Source organism: Diadema antillarum, unplaced genomic scaffold (genome assembly GCF_040938485.1).
Source record: "Diadema antillarum isolate AM-2024a unplaced genomic scaffold, OU_Dant_1.0 seq00002744_RagTag, whole genome shotgun sequence".
NCBI lineage: Eukaryota > Metazoa > Echinodermata > Echinoidea > Diadematoida > Diadematidae > Diadema > Diadema antillarum.
The window spans coordinates 1-13,607 of record NW_027273341.1 but is presented as its reverse complement, the minus strand read 5'-3'; the positions used below and the strand labels follow the sequence as shown (position 1 = coordinate 13,607).

General features: G+C 37.5%; 1 long non-coding RNA gene across 1 annotated transcript; it reads left to right on the top strand.

Moving 5' to 3' along the window:
- The first annotated feature begins 11,629 nt into the window (after positions 1 to 11,629).
- LOC139715083 (uncharacterized) lies at positions 11,630 to 13,542 on the top strand. Its single transcript, XR_011709790.1, has 3 exons — positions 11,630 to 11,937; positions 12,625 to 12,811; positions 13,499 to 13,542. It is a non-coding gene; the product is annotated as an uncharacterized lncRNA (long non-coding RNA).
- The last annotated feature ends 65 nt before the right edge of the window (positions 13,543 to 13,607 follow it).

Here is a 13,607-nt window from a genome sequence, read left to right as displayed (position 1 = left end):
TGCTGGTAATATGGTGCCGCTGACAGTTGCGTGTACAACAGTTTTGTTTAACAGTGGTTGTACGAATCAAATGTGTGGTCTACTGTAAACTTGATATATCTTGTGATATAGAAATGATTGCAGATTTTGCACTCTTTTTGAAGTAACGTGAAAATAACAACACCCAAATAATTGTATTTTTTTTGTGTGTGTGTGGTATTTGAACATGTACAGATTATAAACATGCGAAATTCACTGAAAGCAAAAAAAGAAAAGAAAAAGAGAGATAAATTTCCCACTTATACTGTGAATGCTAACGTTTGATCAATAATGGTATAGCTTCAAGGCTCAGGTTATATAACAATGAAAAGATTGTAGTGTCTTACATCCTAGTACCAAAGCCAAATGCATAAAAAACAAGACAAAAGAAGAAAACTCAATTGCCAAAAGTCACTGACCTTTATATACAGGTGTATGAGACCTTCCACAACACTTGCTGTATGTCTGCAGCGGAATATTTGGGATCCTGGATTGCCATTAAATACGGAAATCCATGTAACTTTGTAATCACAGCAATGCACGCTTATACCAAAGCCTCGGAATGTGCATGTTATATACAAAGATCAAAATGTATCTTTTTACTCTGTAAAAGCAACAAGTTTTCGTCTTGTTGAAGTCAAAGTAACATCCAGTCACCAGTGGGTTCAATACTGATTCCACTGGGAGTAATATACTAGTAGTGGGGACTGATGATGTAAGTCTCATGATTTTAATCATATATTTGTTATCCTCAGAAAACTTTTGAGTAGCAGGCTTACATCTAATTGTTCCTGACGTCAAGTCATCTCTCTACTGCATTTTGTATGATATATGACCCAAAGATCAAAAGAAACCTTTGCAGAGAAATAACCCCACCCCCCCCCCCCCCAAACTTTATGGTGCCTTTTCTCAGCAAACCAATTTGGAATCCAGTAACTTCTTTTATTCCCCTCAACTTCCATATCAGTATGAATTCTCTAACGCTAACCTTTGCCTAAAACTCAGCTCAATTTGGCAGCAGATTATGTTATGCAGTGCCCATCGTGAATAATGTAATTTAGGCAGGAAATCTTCAGAGGTGTGCAGCTACATGACAGGAAAGAAAGAGAGAAAGCAAGAGAGAGAGAGAGAGAAATAAAGGTGTTAACACGGGTTGTCAAGTTAGAATTGAATTACGGATTGGAATAGAAACGGAAATTGGAAACATCCCATAGTCCTTGTATGAAAGTAACATTTGTCAGTTTGACAAGAGTTGTCAAATTGGATGAATTACGGATTGGAATAGAAACGGAAATTGGAAACATCCCATAGTCCTTGTATGAAAGTAACATTTGTCAGTTTGACAAGGGTTGTCAAGTTAGAATTGAATTACGGATTGGAATAGAAACGGAAATTGGAAACATCCCATAGTCTTTGTATGAAAGTAACATTTGTCAGTTTGACAAGGGTTGTCAAGTTAGAATTGAATTACGGATTGGAATAGAAACGGAAATTGGAAACATCCCATAGTCCTTGTATGAAAGTAACATTTGTCAGTTTGACAAGGGTTGTCAAGTTAGAATTGAATTACGGATTGGAATAGAAACGGAAATTGGAAACATCCCATAGTCTTTGTATGAAAGTAACATTTGTCAGTTTGACAAGGGTTGTCAAGTTAGATGAATTATGGATTGGAATAGAAACGGAAATTGGAAACATCCCGTAGTCCTTGTACGAAAGTAACATTTGTCAGTTTGGAATGTGAGAATGGGACTTGCTGCAGGCACTGCCCAATGTTGGAGCAATCATGTCTACTTTTGAAGGGAATTCTTTTGTCTTTTCTTTTCTTAAAGAAAAATGATTGATAGATAAGAGAGAGAAGAGAAGTTTTATTGTTCTGATTGTTCAGACACTGCCAAATGTATCAAATAATTTTTCGAGTGAGCAAGCTGCAAATTTGTGCATCGAGCGATGTGCCGTTGATCTGCCCGTTAGAGGTGGAAGAAATGAACAGGAGTAGATTATGGCAGCTGAATACAGGCAGGTCATGTCAAAAGAGTTTGGATGAGTTTTGACATGGTCAGTGGATGTGATGATATTTAACTGTACAAAAGAACAAATAAAAGAGTGTAAATTGCAGAAAAAAGCAACAGAAAAACACTACCTTATATTTTCACAATGCAAAGCGGAGATTTTGTTATTTTTCATTGTGTAATCATGGAAAGGTATTGTGATTTTTGTTTCTTTTCTCTCTTTTTTTTTGGGGGGGGGCTTTATATTAATGCTGTTGTAACATTTGTATCATACATCAAGTGTATATAACATTTTTAGAGAGGAAAAAAAAAAATCAGAATTTTGGATGAGCAAGACAAGAATTCATTGGTTACTTTCAAGAAAAGTATCACAGTGTACTGAAGCTTGTTTCCAAGACCAATTGCCTAAGGAGTACAGTGGATTCTTTTTTTTTCCTACTTTGTACAGGCAAAATTTATTTTGTTTTTATTAGTTTGTTGTTTATCTTCTTTTCATTTTTTTTCTTATCAAAACTGATTTACAACTTTGTGTGTATACTTATCATGTGATATCCCTTACAAGGGAGTACAAGTGTAGATCCAAGTTGAAGCATGTATTATGTTTGATTAATTTATTATTCAAGTCTACTATATGTGTGTTTATATTTCTTTGATTTCGTTTGAAGGTAGTTACTGGACCTTCTCCATTATTCATTGCTCAGTATTCCCCCCACCCGTATTTTTGTTACCGGATTTTTCCACTTTTTTTTTTCTATGTTTAGTCAATATTCAAATGCCAATTTATATTACCAAAAAACAAAAAAGGATGTTTGCAGGAGTGGTAAAAGACTGTGTACATTTTTCTTCCACCCAGTTTTCTTTGGGTTGGATGTGTTTCTATGCACATCCAGATATATTCACTGCGCTTGATTTTTTGTTTGTTTTGTTTTGTCTTCAGATTTGACTATAGTTATGCATAGAAACGGACAGGATGTGTCCGCTTCGTATACTGAACCTGCCTTTATGATATCCGATGTATTCCAGAATTACTGCTACAACGGAGGGATATGGCGATTATCTGAAAATTGGGCTTCATCTTCGTGTACTCTTACGCTTACCATCTTACATTTCTTGCGTGCGATATTACGAAACGCGAGTAGCTGACAAACTTGTATGAAAATAACTTTGAAATTAGTCTAGTTTGTGTATGAAATTGTACTTTTATTTTCTATCTTTCTTTTAATAATTTCCATTGTCATGCCTAAATCATGGACTGCCCATGCTCAGACTCATACTCAGAGTATGTTTCCCACGACATTCTTCTTGCAGCCTTAATGAGAGCAAAAAGGAAAAAACAAAAAAGTTACAGCTCTGGGTAAAAGCTGGCGGTACGCAGTTAACCCCTAGCCTGTTGGAATCCCGGCCAGGTCCCGTACAGAGTCAGTTGAGATAACGAGAGTCTGGCGGTGAATGGCTTAACTTTCCTCCACACATTCGTTTGTTTGTATGTGCGTGCGGGAGCGTTTTTGTCAAGACTCTCATAGACCCCACCCACTGTTGTCAAGCTGTGCAGAGGGAGAAATACAAATATAGCTTGTGTGGGACAGCTTTTGCCATTTTTTGTTTGATATTTTTCATTTGCCATGTTGTAGTTATGCTACTGAGGCATAAGTTATAATATCTCCCCCTTGATTTTTTTTAAAGTCTTTGTTGTTCGCTTGTGTCAGCCTCCAGTGCTTTATAAGGCAGTATACCAATGAACTTTTTTTGCAGAGTACAACAAATATGACGTAAATGTGAGCAGATAAAGAGAGGGGGGGGGGGAAAGAACTAGTGTGAGAGTGAGAGAGAGAGAGAGAGAGAGGGAGAGAGAAAATTATTAAAAGAACAATTGTGGTCTTCCAAATTTTTTTGGCTTAGTGATAAAACCAAAAATGCGAAGAAAGAAAAAAAAATTGACAAATAGAGTTGCATCGATATACAAACCTTGTTTTAGGATGGAATATTATTATTCTCTTTTTTTTCTGTTTGTAGATTTACTGTATGATGGTAGTTTGGCATGTAACTGAATATTGTTTATTTCTTGATGTGAAGGGGCTTTTGTTTTGGCCATGTACTTGAATGATGTTTCTCTTTACCCATTGATGAGAGAGAGAAAACCAAGTTTGAGCTGAAATCCAGTGTATGACGCCTTGAAAGCATCAAATTGCTCCTTGCCTCGTCAGATTGGCGGGATTATTTGTTTGTTATGTCATTTAAAACCCTTTTTTATAAAGAATCTATTCGGTTTTGTTGAAGATTATGTCTTGAGTATAACGGATGCGTACCAAAGCCCATTCCTTTTACAGCCCTCGCTTGCACCTGAAGTTCAGTGTCTTTGGTTGTTGATTTTTGTGTTGGGGGGGGGGGGGGGGGATTGTTCACATCCCACTAAAATTTCAGTAGATGGAACATTCACTGGTGATTTGTTCTGCCCCTGAGAAATGGAGCAAAGTTTGTGTGATCCCTGTTGATGTACGTTGATACATTGTATTACGGTTGTTATTCAATGAGACAGGTAATCATTTTAATATTAAGGGACATATCAAACATTTTTACATATATTTTGTTTGTCATCTCCTTGAAAATGTTACAAATGCAGAACAGTTATTTGTCGCTGAAAGATCTTGATATGTTTTATCAACCTTTAGTTGTAAGTCCTCGATTCCATCCTACGATGTCAGAATTTATTCTTTGATCAACAGCTTACAACAACGTTACAACAGCTTACAACAAGTGAGTACAAGCTGTGTTCAGATGTGCCCCCCTCCCCCACCTCTGATTTCATGTGATGATGTTTAGACCAATGGGGAATGTGTTGTGCTTTTTGGTTTTTTTCAGGTGTGCATAAGTAATACTGACCTTTGACAGTTGTTACGTTTGTGTACAAGGCAGTGGAAATTGTCGATCAGGTTGGGTGGATCGTCAGGCAAGCCATAATCATGGGGTGATGATCTCATATTTTCCCTTTGCCCTCCGTCACCCTTTCCATTGAACAGTGCTGCACACTGACACTGGTCTGACGGTCCCTGACCAGTAAAAATCACTGTTGGACCAGTAACTCGTTCAGTAATGGACCAGTAAACAAGGGAAAAACTGGGTGCCTACTGGTCTGACCTGTCTGTCGGACCAGTAGAAATAATGGGTTAGTGTGCAGCCCTGCATTAAAACATGTAGCTTACTATGAAATCTTCTGTAAAACCATTGAATAAAAATGCTATAATTATTATCATTATCATTATTGATATCATTATTATTGTTATTACTCATATGATAATGATTCTACTATGAACAATTGTAGCATTAATAGCATTCATTGTCACATGTTTTTGTATTGCGTTAGTGTAAGTGCACTGATGTTCATAAAGTATGTCTCGGGCAGGTACTGAGAATGGTGTTCTAGCTTCTCTTTCTATTTCTTTTCTTCTTTTTTTAAACTTAGTGTGTCTCTATAAAGTTAGATACTTCAGTCAATTCCCTAAGAACTTTACAAAGAAAAAAAGCAGTGTTGATGACAATGTTTTGTGGTGTCAAGTCAGTAGGAACACGAGCAGTCTTAATGTTTGTAGTGATTAAAGGTTTGGGTTTTCATTTCTTTCTCTTTTTTTTTTTGTTGTAGTTTGTATCCTCTCTCTCGCTCTCTCTGACGAGTCTTTCAATAAATTGTTTTCCCATTTCATTCAGAGTAGAGAGACCAATTGTTTTGTCATATTTACTCCCCCCTGCTTTCTTGCTCACTAGGGCCAATGTATCCAATTTTTGTAAAGTCGACTATGCTGCCATTCTGTTGTAATTTAAAATGGAACAAACTGAAGATACAAAGAGAGAGAGAAAAAAAAGAACATAAGATGTTGAAGAGCAGTTTTGCTCAGCAAAGTGCTTATTGATATGTGATTTGTTCGTTTGTTTGTAAACTTGAAGCATGCTGGGACTCTCGGCGAGCGTTTACTGTGTTGGATTATCTGGTGGCACGCGTACTTAAAAATTATTCATTTTCGTAGAGAAACGGAATGGTTGTATTCAGTGAGCTGGAAAGAAACAACAACAGCAAAAACCACATTTTGCTGTCGGTATTTGGCGAGATAGAAAAATTAGGGTCTTGATGTTCTTCTGTTAGGAATGCTGGCGATTCTGTGTTCTTTTTTGTTTTTGTTTTGTTCTGTCTTTTTTTTTTTTTGGTAAGTAGACAAAGTTTATTACCCCCACCCCTTTCCTTTCATTCTCCTTCAATGCCAACAAGGTGTTATCTGCTCTGTTTTCTCTGTTTAATAAGTGTGAAAAATAATCTTTCTTTGGTACTCATGTTGGCAAATGCAATGTCATCATAGATATCTAATTCATTGAATTCTGGCACTCTTCTTTTTTTTTTTATTATTATTTCCCTCTCTGCATTCCCATTGCCTCTTATCATTAATGTAATTTGACCACTGCATGCCATTGAAAGTAGCAGTTAAAGCACTGTTTTGGTAGTACACGTCTTTATTCCTATTCAATTTTATTATTTTTGTCTTTTTTTTCTTTATTAGTAGGTGTAATTATAACTTGCATGTTCGCTGTAGTAGTGTAACACGATGGTTAACTGCGTAGACTAAGAACTAAGTGGACGTGTTGTATCTAGCGCCCTGTATGTGGTTTCACCAAGCAACAATGATTGCATGTGCAAAGCATACACATTTGTAATTTTGCACTCTATCATGCGCTGTTTTGTATTGATCAGTGGGAGATGGGTGGGATAGGTAAGAATGCGTCTGTTGAGATTTTTGTCTTGTTTTCCTCTTTTTTGTTACCTTTTGTTTTTTTTAAATGCAGGGTGTCAGGAAAAGACAGCCGATGTAGTATATGCCTTGCCATCTCATTATCGTGTACAGGATTCATCTTATACTCTTTCATAATAACTTGTTTTAATAATAACTATTGTTATTCAACACAGCATGGTTATGAGTAGCAGTTCATGAAGAAAATGGAGAATAAAAGAGAAGCGACTTGATGAAAGACTACTGATGTGATATATACATTGTATAAAACAAAACAAAAAACGATTGTCTATCTTCTGCACGAGTTGTGGTCAGGTGAATTATACATTGATTGGTATTTGACAATTTTACTGTAGAAATAAAAACAAAAAGTAAGTTTCAAAATGAGACATTCTGTCGACGTGTTATTGCCTGCAGATAGAAGTTTCTTTCACCGTGATGTGATGTGTGGATGTATATAGAAATGTGTGTGTGTGTGTGTGTGTGTGTGTGTGTGTGTGTGTGTGTGCACTTGTTTATAATACAGTTCGAGTACATATGTGCTTACACACACCCACCGTTATAGGAGAATTTGCCGTGTGACCAGTATTTCGAGGAGCTCCTCGAATTGAAAGGTTTGTTTAAAAACATTTCAAATGACGTAAGAGTCGGAAAAAAGAGCCCTGCCAAATTCTCCCCACAGTGTTCAGTTACAGGCACATTGCCGCTCATTATGTGGGGTCGGGTACGAGAACTGCTAATCCCTGTGTGAAAAAGTTGAAGAGCGCCCCCGAATGTTTGTCCTCGATTTTCCTTCTCGAATTGCATGCTATGCGCGAGCCTAATCTGTGTGCACGTGCGCCACGCCTGGCCTGCGCTATCGCGAGGGATCGGCCGGATCTGGATGGTCGAGCATCATTCAGAATTTACTGGTAAGTTCAAAATCTTTTTTATAAATTGTATAATCATGGTTTAAAGAGATACGTAAAGCGTCTAGCCTAGCCTGGGAAAAGAATGATGTTCCTCTGAGTTTTGTTTTATGAGTCTGACCGGGTTTTAACACAGTGTAACAAGCTCAAACGTTACTAGTTACTCGTTACTCGTTACTCGTTACTCGTTAGCCCCACCCGGGCCTTTTTGGGTTCTGATGGTGTCGACTGTCGTACAATTGTACTTGTCAAAACTTCCAGTCCATAAATATTGTAATAATGTGTCGTTTTCTGTCATGCAATAATTATCATATCATGCTACATATTCCGGAGGATACAATTTGAAAAAAACTATGGTGCCAAACCAACGATTACTAGTACAGTGATCGCGTTTGTTTTGTAGAGTGCAACTCGAACTGTGTCGTCCTTATAAATACTATAGGCCTAGTTATATTTTTATTACTATTGGTATGCTACTGTAACAGTCTCTGGGACAGGTACAAGAATGATGTAGACTGCTAGCCATTGATTGACATTGTTTGGGATGAAACGGGCATCATTTCATCCTGATCGCGCAGGGTCATTAATAAAAAGAAAATAAAAAAGTTACTTAAAATTAAATCATGATTCCATCATATTTTTTTTTTACATCATCAACATTATGATTATTTTTTGCACCGTGGACCTCACAAAGTTTGGAAATAATATGAATGAAGATTAAGGGAAAGAGACATATATCTTGAACAATATACCTGCTTGTGCATGACTTTAGTAATATCCAATCTAATGATTTCATATCTAACTTTGATTGCCAAAAGGTTAAACTAAAGCTAAGGAGTGTTGGATATGAAATTATTGTAAAAATAATTGTCCAGGTGCCATGATCTCAACCATCAATTGCAGCATTTATTGAGGAAATATGAATACAATTAACGTGATTATTTAGCACCAAGATAATAAGCATAATTGTCCAGGTGCCATGATCTCAACCCTCAATTGCAGCATTTTTAAAGGAAAAATAGAGACAATATTGATTGCTCTGGTTTAAATGAGTGCAATTTTTGTGTTGGTTTTATTTTTTATCTTTTGGCAAAAATTTCAACTTGGGTAAATTACAGAATACTGGCAGCCAATCACGGATAGCGCAAATCGCTCTGAAAAGAGCGTAAATGCGCTTACCAATAGCAACCACCTCAGATATCAATCCGCATAAGTGATTCGCCTTGTCGACGATTGCATTTGTTTACGTGTGTTTTCTTGACTTGTGCGGTGAGGAGAGTGTGGTTGTCCATGCGTTTAGTATGGGGGTTCGGGGGTGTCCCCTGATAATGGCAATAATGTAGTTCTAGATCCCGTCCAATGCTTGCATTTACGAGGCGTATTCACGATTTTTGGAGCAGAGGAAGGACTAGAGAAAGTGATGAATTGGGGGTTCGGGGGTGTCCCCCGGTTACGGCAATAATGTAGGCACTCTAACCGTAGACTTTGCGTTAGGTCTATATTCTAACGTTAGATCCCCCTTCTTCTGCCTTCTCTGAATCTCTCTCAGTCTAAACTAGTGCTAACAAGTTATGGGTCATTTACAAGGTATACTCACGATATTTGGAGCTGAGGATATTGCGCATTTGTGTAGAGGACTAGAAACGAGAAAAATTTAATTCAATTATATAGGTGTACACATGCGTGTCCATGAGTATGAAAATCACCCCCTAAACAGGTTTTTAGCTTCAATCCCCAAATGACCCCTAAATAGGGATTTTGTTTGTTTTTTGTCAAAATACCCCCTTAACAGGTTTTTAGCTTCAGTCTAAAAAGACCCCCTAAACACAGATTTCACTTGTTTTTACCCCCTAACGCATTTAGTCTGATATCAAAACTACCCCTATTTGCTGAATATTGGCGATTTTGATCCCCTAATGCGTAACGCGTCTTCTGGCAAAAAAAGGTCCCCTTTTTATGCGTTTTGGAGGATTTCAAAATTACCCCTTTTTACACGTTTTTTTGGACGTGCATGTGTATGGCAATATAATTGAAGTGCCCCCCCCCCCCTTGTGGCATGTTTGGGTAGTTGCAATTTCACATGAAAAATGCAATGTTATTGAGTCAGTGACCTATTAAATGATGTTTGTTGTATTGATTTATTCTTTCCAGGGAATGAAAAATGCAGTCAAGGAAGACTAGACGACTAAGGAAGAGTAGACCATCTCATGAGACGATCATCCTAGCAGGGGACAGCCCGTTCATAAAGAAAAAATTCATATGTGAATACAAAGGTATGTAGACCTCAAACTCCAGTGGTCCTGCTGAACGTTATTTAACGAGGGATAAGTGCCTCAAAGTATGTGTATACATGTATACATAGGGTATATATATGCAAATGGCTTTGCTATACATGTATGATTTGTATAGTGTTTGCACCAATTCAATAATGACCATTTACTTCCCACCCTTCTCACTGGATGCCTGTAGGCCTGTTGGCCTGTCAGTTGACAGCCTCCATACCAGTTGTCTCCATTCCGTTCTGACTGGGCCAAGGAGCTGACTCTGTTAAAGTCCTCATTTTGGGTAATCTCTCTTATTTGGACCTCCTACCTCTTTTTTGATCTCCCAATCGGTCGTTTCTTTTTGGGTTTCCATAAGTGCATCCTCTTGGTGTCCCTGGTGTCTGGCATTACCATCGTAATTGATTTCTTTGTATGATGGTCACACTGACTCAGTCTCAAGGGCCTGCCTGATGTTATCATTACAATCTATCTCTCCTGTCTCCTCGGCTGCCTGAATTTTACTCTTCAGGTTTGTAGTGAGAGTCCAGGTTTCACTGCCGTAAAGAGGCACAGGTGTAAGAACAGTTTTGCATGCTTTGACATCTTGAAGAATTTCTTCTCTTTCATGAGGGGGTAGAGTGCAATCAGATTTCTGCTGAATTTCGCTATTGTGCTGTTTGCTTTCTCTTTCATTAGGTTGTTTGAAGTCAGCTTGCTACCTAGGTATGTGAAGCTATTGGTTTTATTCAGCAAGTGCCCATTTACAGTGACATCTCCTTCCTCCTGTTCCCTTCCAACTACAGTATTATCCAATCTAATGATTTCACATCTGCACGTACCTTTGATTTCGAAAATGTTAAAGATAAGGAAATCAGTGTTAGATATGAAATTATCTTACAATAATTATCCAGGTGCCATGATCTCAACCCTCAATTGCAGCCTTTTTTTTGTGGAAAAATGTAGACAATTTTGTCTCTTAAATACATTTAACATGATTATTTAGCACTAAGATAATAAGCACACACCAGACGTGATAGTAGGGTTTGCACCAAACAGTGATACGTAGAAATCTCCTCCCCCGTGGAATGTAGTCCGCACCATACACAATTCGAATGTGTAATGTTGGCACCCTGGTGAAGCCTTTTCTTTGTGTTCGTGGCATTCCAGTCTCCAGCATAGCAATGTGAGCCATGTAGCATGTTTGGGCAGTTGCAATTTCCCACCTGAGTACTACTGAGCTCTCGCCTGATAACCAGTGTTGGTCAGATGTTGGTTATCGGGCGAGAGCTCAGTAGTCTAGTGGATATGACACCTGTCTAGTAATCAGGAGGTCCCACCCAAGTACAAATAGCCCATGATTTTTTATCATGGCTTACTCAAAACACACTGAACATTCGGTGTTTATCCACGCTGAGAAGGGCAATTATTCAATCAGTTGATAGCATTTATAAAAACTTGACGCAAGAATCATTAATTTGAATTAAAATATACTGGTCTTAAATTCCTTTGTTAAGGGGAAAATACTGCCTTCTTTATTGGAAAGTGACATGCATAACTAATTTTAGTGATTTTTCTTCAGAGATGACAGCTTCATCTTTTCAATGTTGGTTAGCCTATGTCATTTACATGATCATAGCATTTGTCTCTGATATGCTCTGGATTGGTCTACCCCCCCTAAAAAATAGCTTAATTTCTAACATGATTTTATGAATCAAAGATCTCCTTTAATGTTAATCTCCTTTAATGTATACTTGAATAAAACAAAATCAAACTTGTTCATATGTTTTTTCTCTCTCTCTTAAACAGGATATGGCGTATTTGCTCAAGGAGACATCCCCAAAGGGGATTGTCTCCTTGAGTACAGGGGGAGGATGATGGAGACCAAACTGTGGGAAAAACTTTATAAAGAGTCAGAGAGGGACTTCTACACGTTCCATTTTAAGCATAAAGAAAAAAGTCTATGGTGAGTGTGAACACTTTCTAATGTAGTTGGCAATGCCCCTTAGCTATTGCAACAGTGATGTTGCCCAGGCGAGTAGCATGCAAGGCTTTTTGGTGGTCTCTGACGTTTTTTTAGCTTTTGATTAGTTTATATTTTGTAAAGTCCTTGGTCAGGTAAAAACTTCTGGCCAGTTTTGATCGAATTGAGTTTGTTAAAGCTCTTTATTGTGATGCTATCATTGTTCATTCTTAATTTGATTCTTCGTATTCATTCACATTATTCACAGTATAAGGTACCATGAAGGGACCAGTATTTGGTACCTAACGTTAAGTCGCATCAGTTTTGGTGTGGCTTAAATCGTAACGTAATCTGTTCATCATCTGATAGGTACATTTCATATTTTAGTGTTTGTAAGCTTCCATCACAATTAACAGGTCACAGTCTTGGCAAAAGAGCACATATTAGCCATCATGAAGAATTTTGATAATTTGCTTGGGGGTTCACTTAAAACTTTAGTGTCTACTTTTTGCACTTCAACCTATGAGGGGTTTATGCATGTTATTATTGGCCATGATATGACCTAATATGACCTTTTTCTTAATATGCCCATTTTACCAATAGTAACCCTAGTTTAACAGCAAAAAAGTGTTAATTAGTCCACTTTTCATTAAATTTTCAAACTCTTTTTATTGTATTTTATCTCTTAAGCATTGATGCATACGAAACTGACAGTCTGGGGAGGTACATAAATGACGAACCCAATGACCCAAACTGTATGATGAAGAAGGTGGAGATGAATGGAAGCCCTCATCTTTGTATGTTTGCAAAGCGGTGCATCAAGGAGGGAGAGGAATTAACATATTCATATAATGCTGACAACCTACCCTGGAGACAGGTAAGTTTTGCGGTGGTTTTCAGCTTTTCTGTGTTATATTTAGGAATGTTGAAGTACTTCTTTTTTACTTATAAAGGCAACAAGGATGATTCAAAAGACAGGAGTAGCCAGATTTATTTGATTCAACTCAGATATTTAGCTTACTTGAGCTGAAGGCTCTTATTGTTTTCTGTTATATGTACGTATGTTGTCCATAAAGTCTTTACATTTTCATCTTTTTGAAAAGTCATGGTTGAATTTTCCTGATGGGTAGGGAATTCAAAGTTGTTCACATGGTGCGCATGGCCTGCATTGGAGCCGTGGGGAAGCCCCCAAAGGGCCTAAGTTTCAAACATTTTCCTTTCCACATCCAGAAGAACTGTCACTTTCTTTGGTACATGTATGAAGGTAACCTTCCTAGGTACTGAATAATAGCTAGGTGTTCATGACAGTTCTCAGTGTGGCCCTATTAAGCCCTCCCCCCTAAAAAAGATATGGTGCAAAAACTTATTATTTTGGAGTAATTTTGCTTTGACTCCCTAATATAACTTTGTCTTCATATTCAAGATATTCGTTGAAGTATATTGTGTTATTATATTCCAAGATATGGTAACAGGTATGCTTTGGATGAATTTCTACATAATTTTGTGAGCTTTAATCACTTTCAATAGATAATGTAACAAAGTATGTGTGTTTAATTTTTCACAGGTTTCATCATTTCACTGTAGAAGGTGCAGCCCTGGTGTTGAAGGTAATTACATGTACCAGTCCTCAAAATGCCTTATTTTGTGCATAGTGTTTGTATAGGGTTTCAATG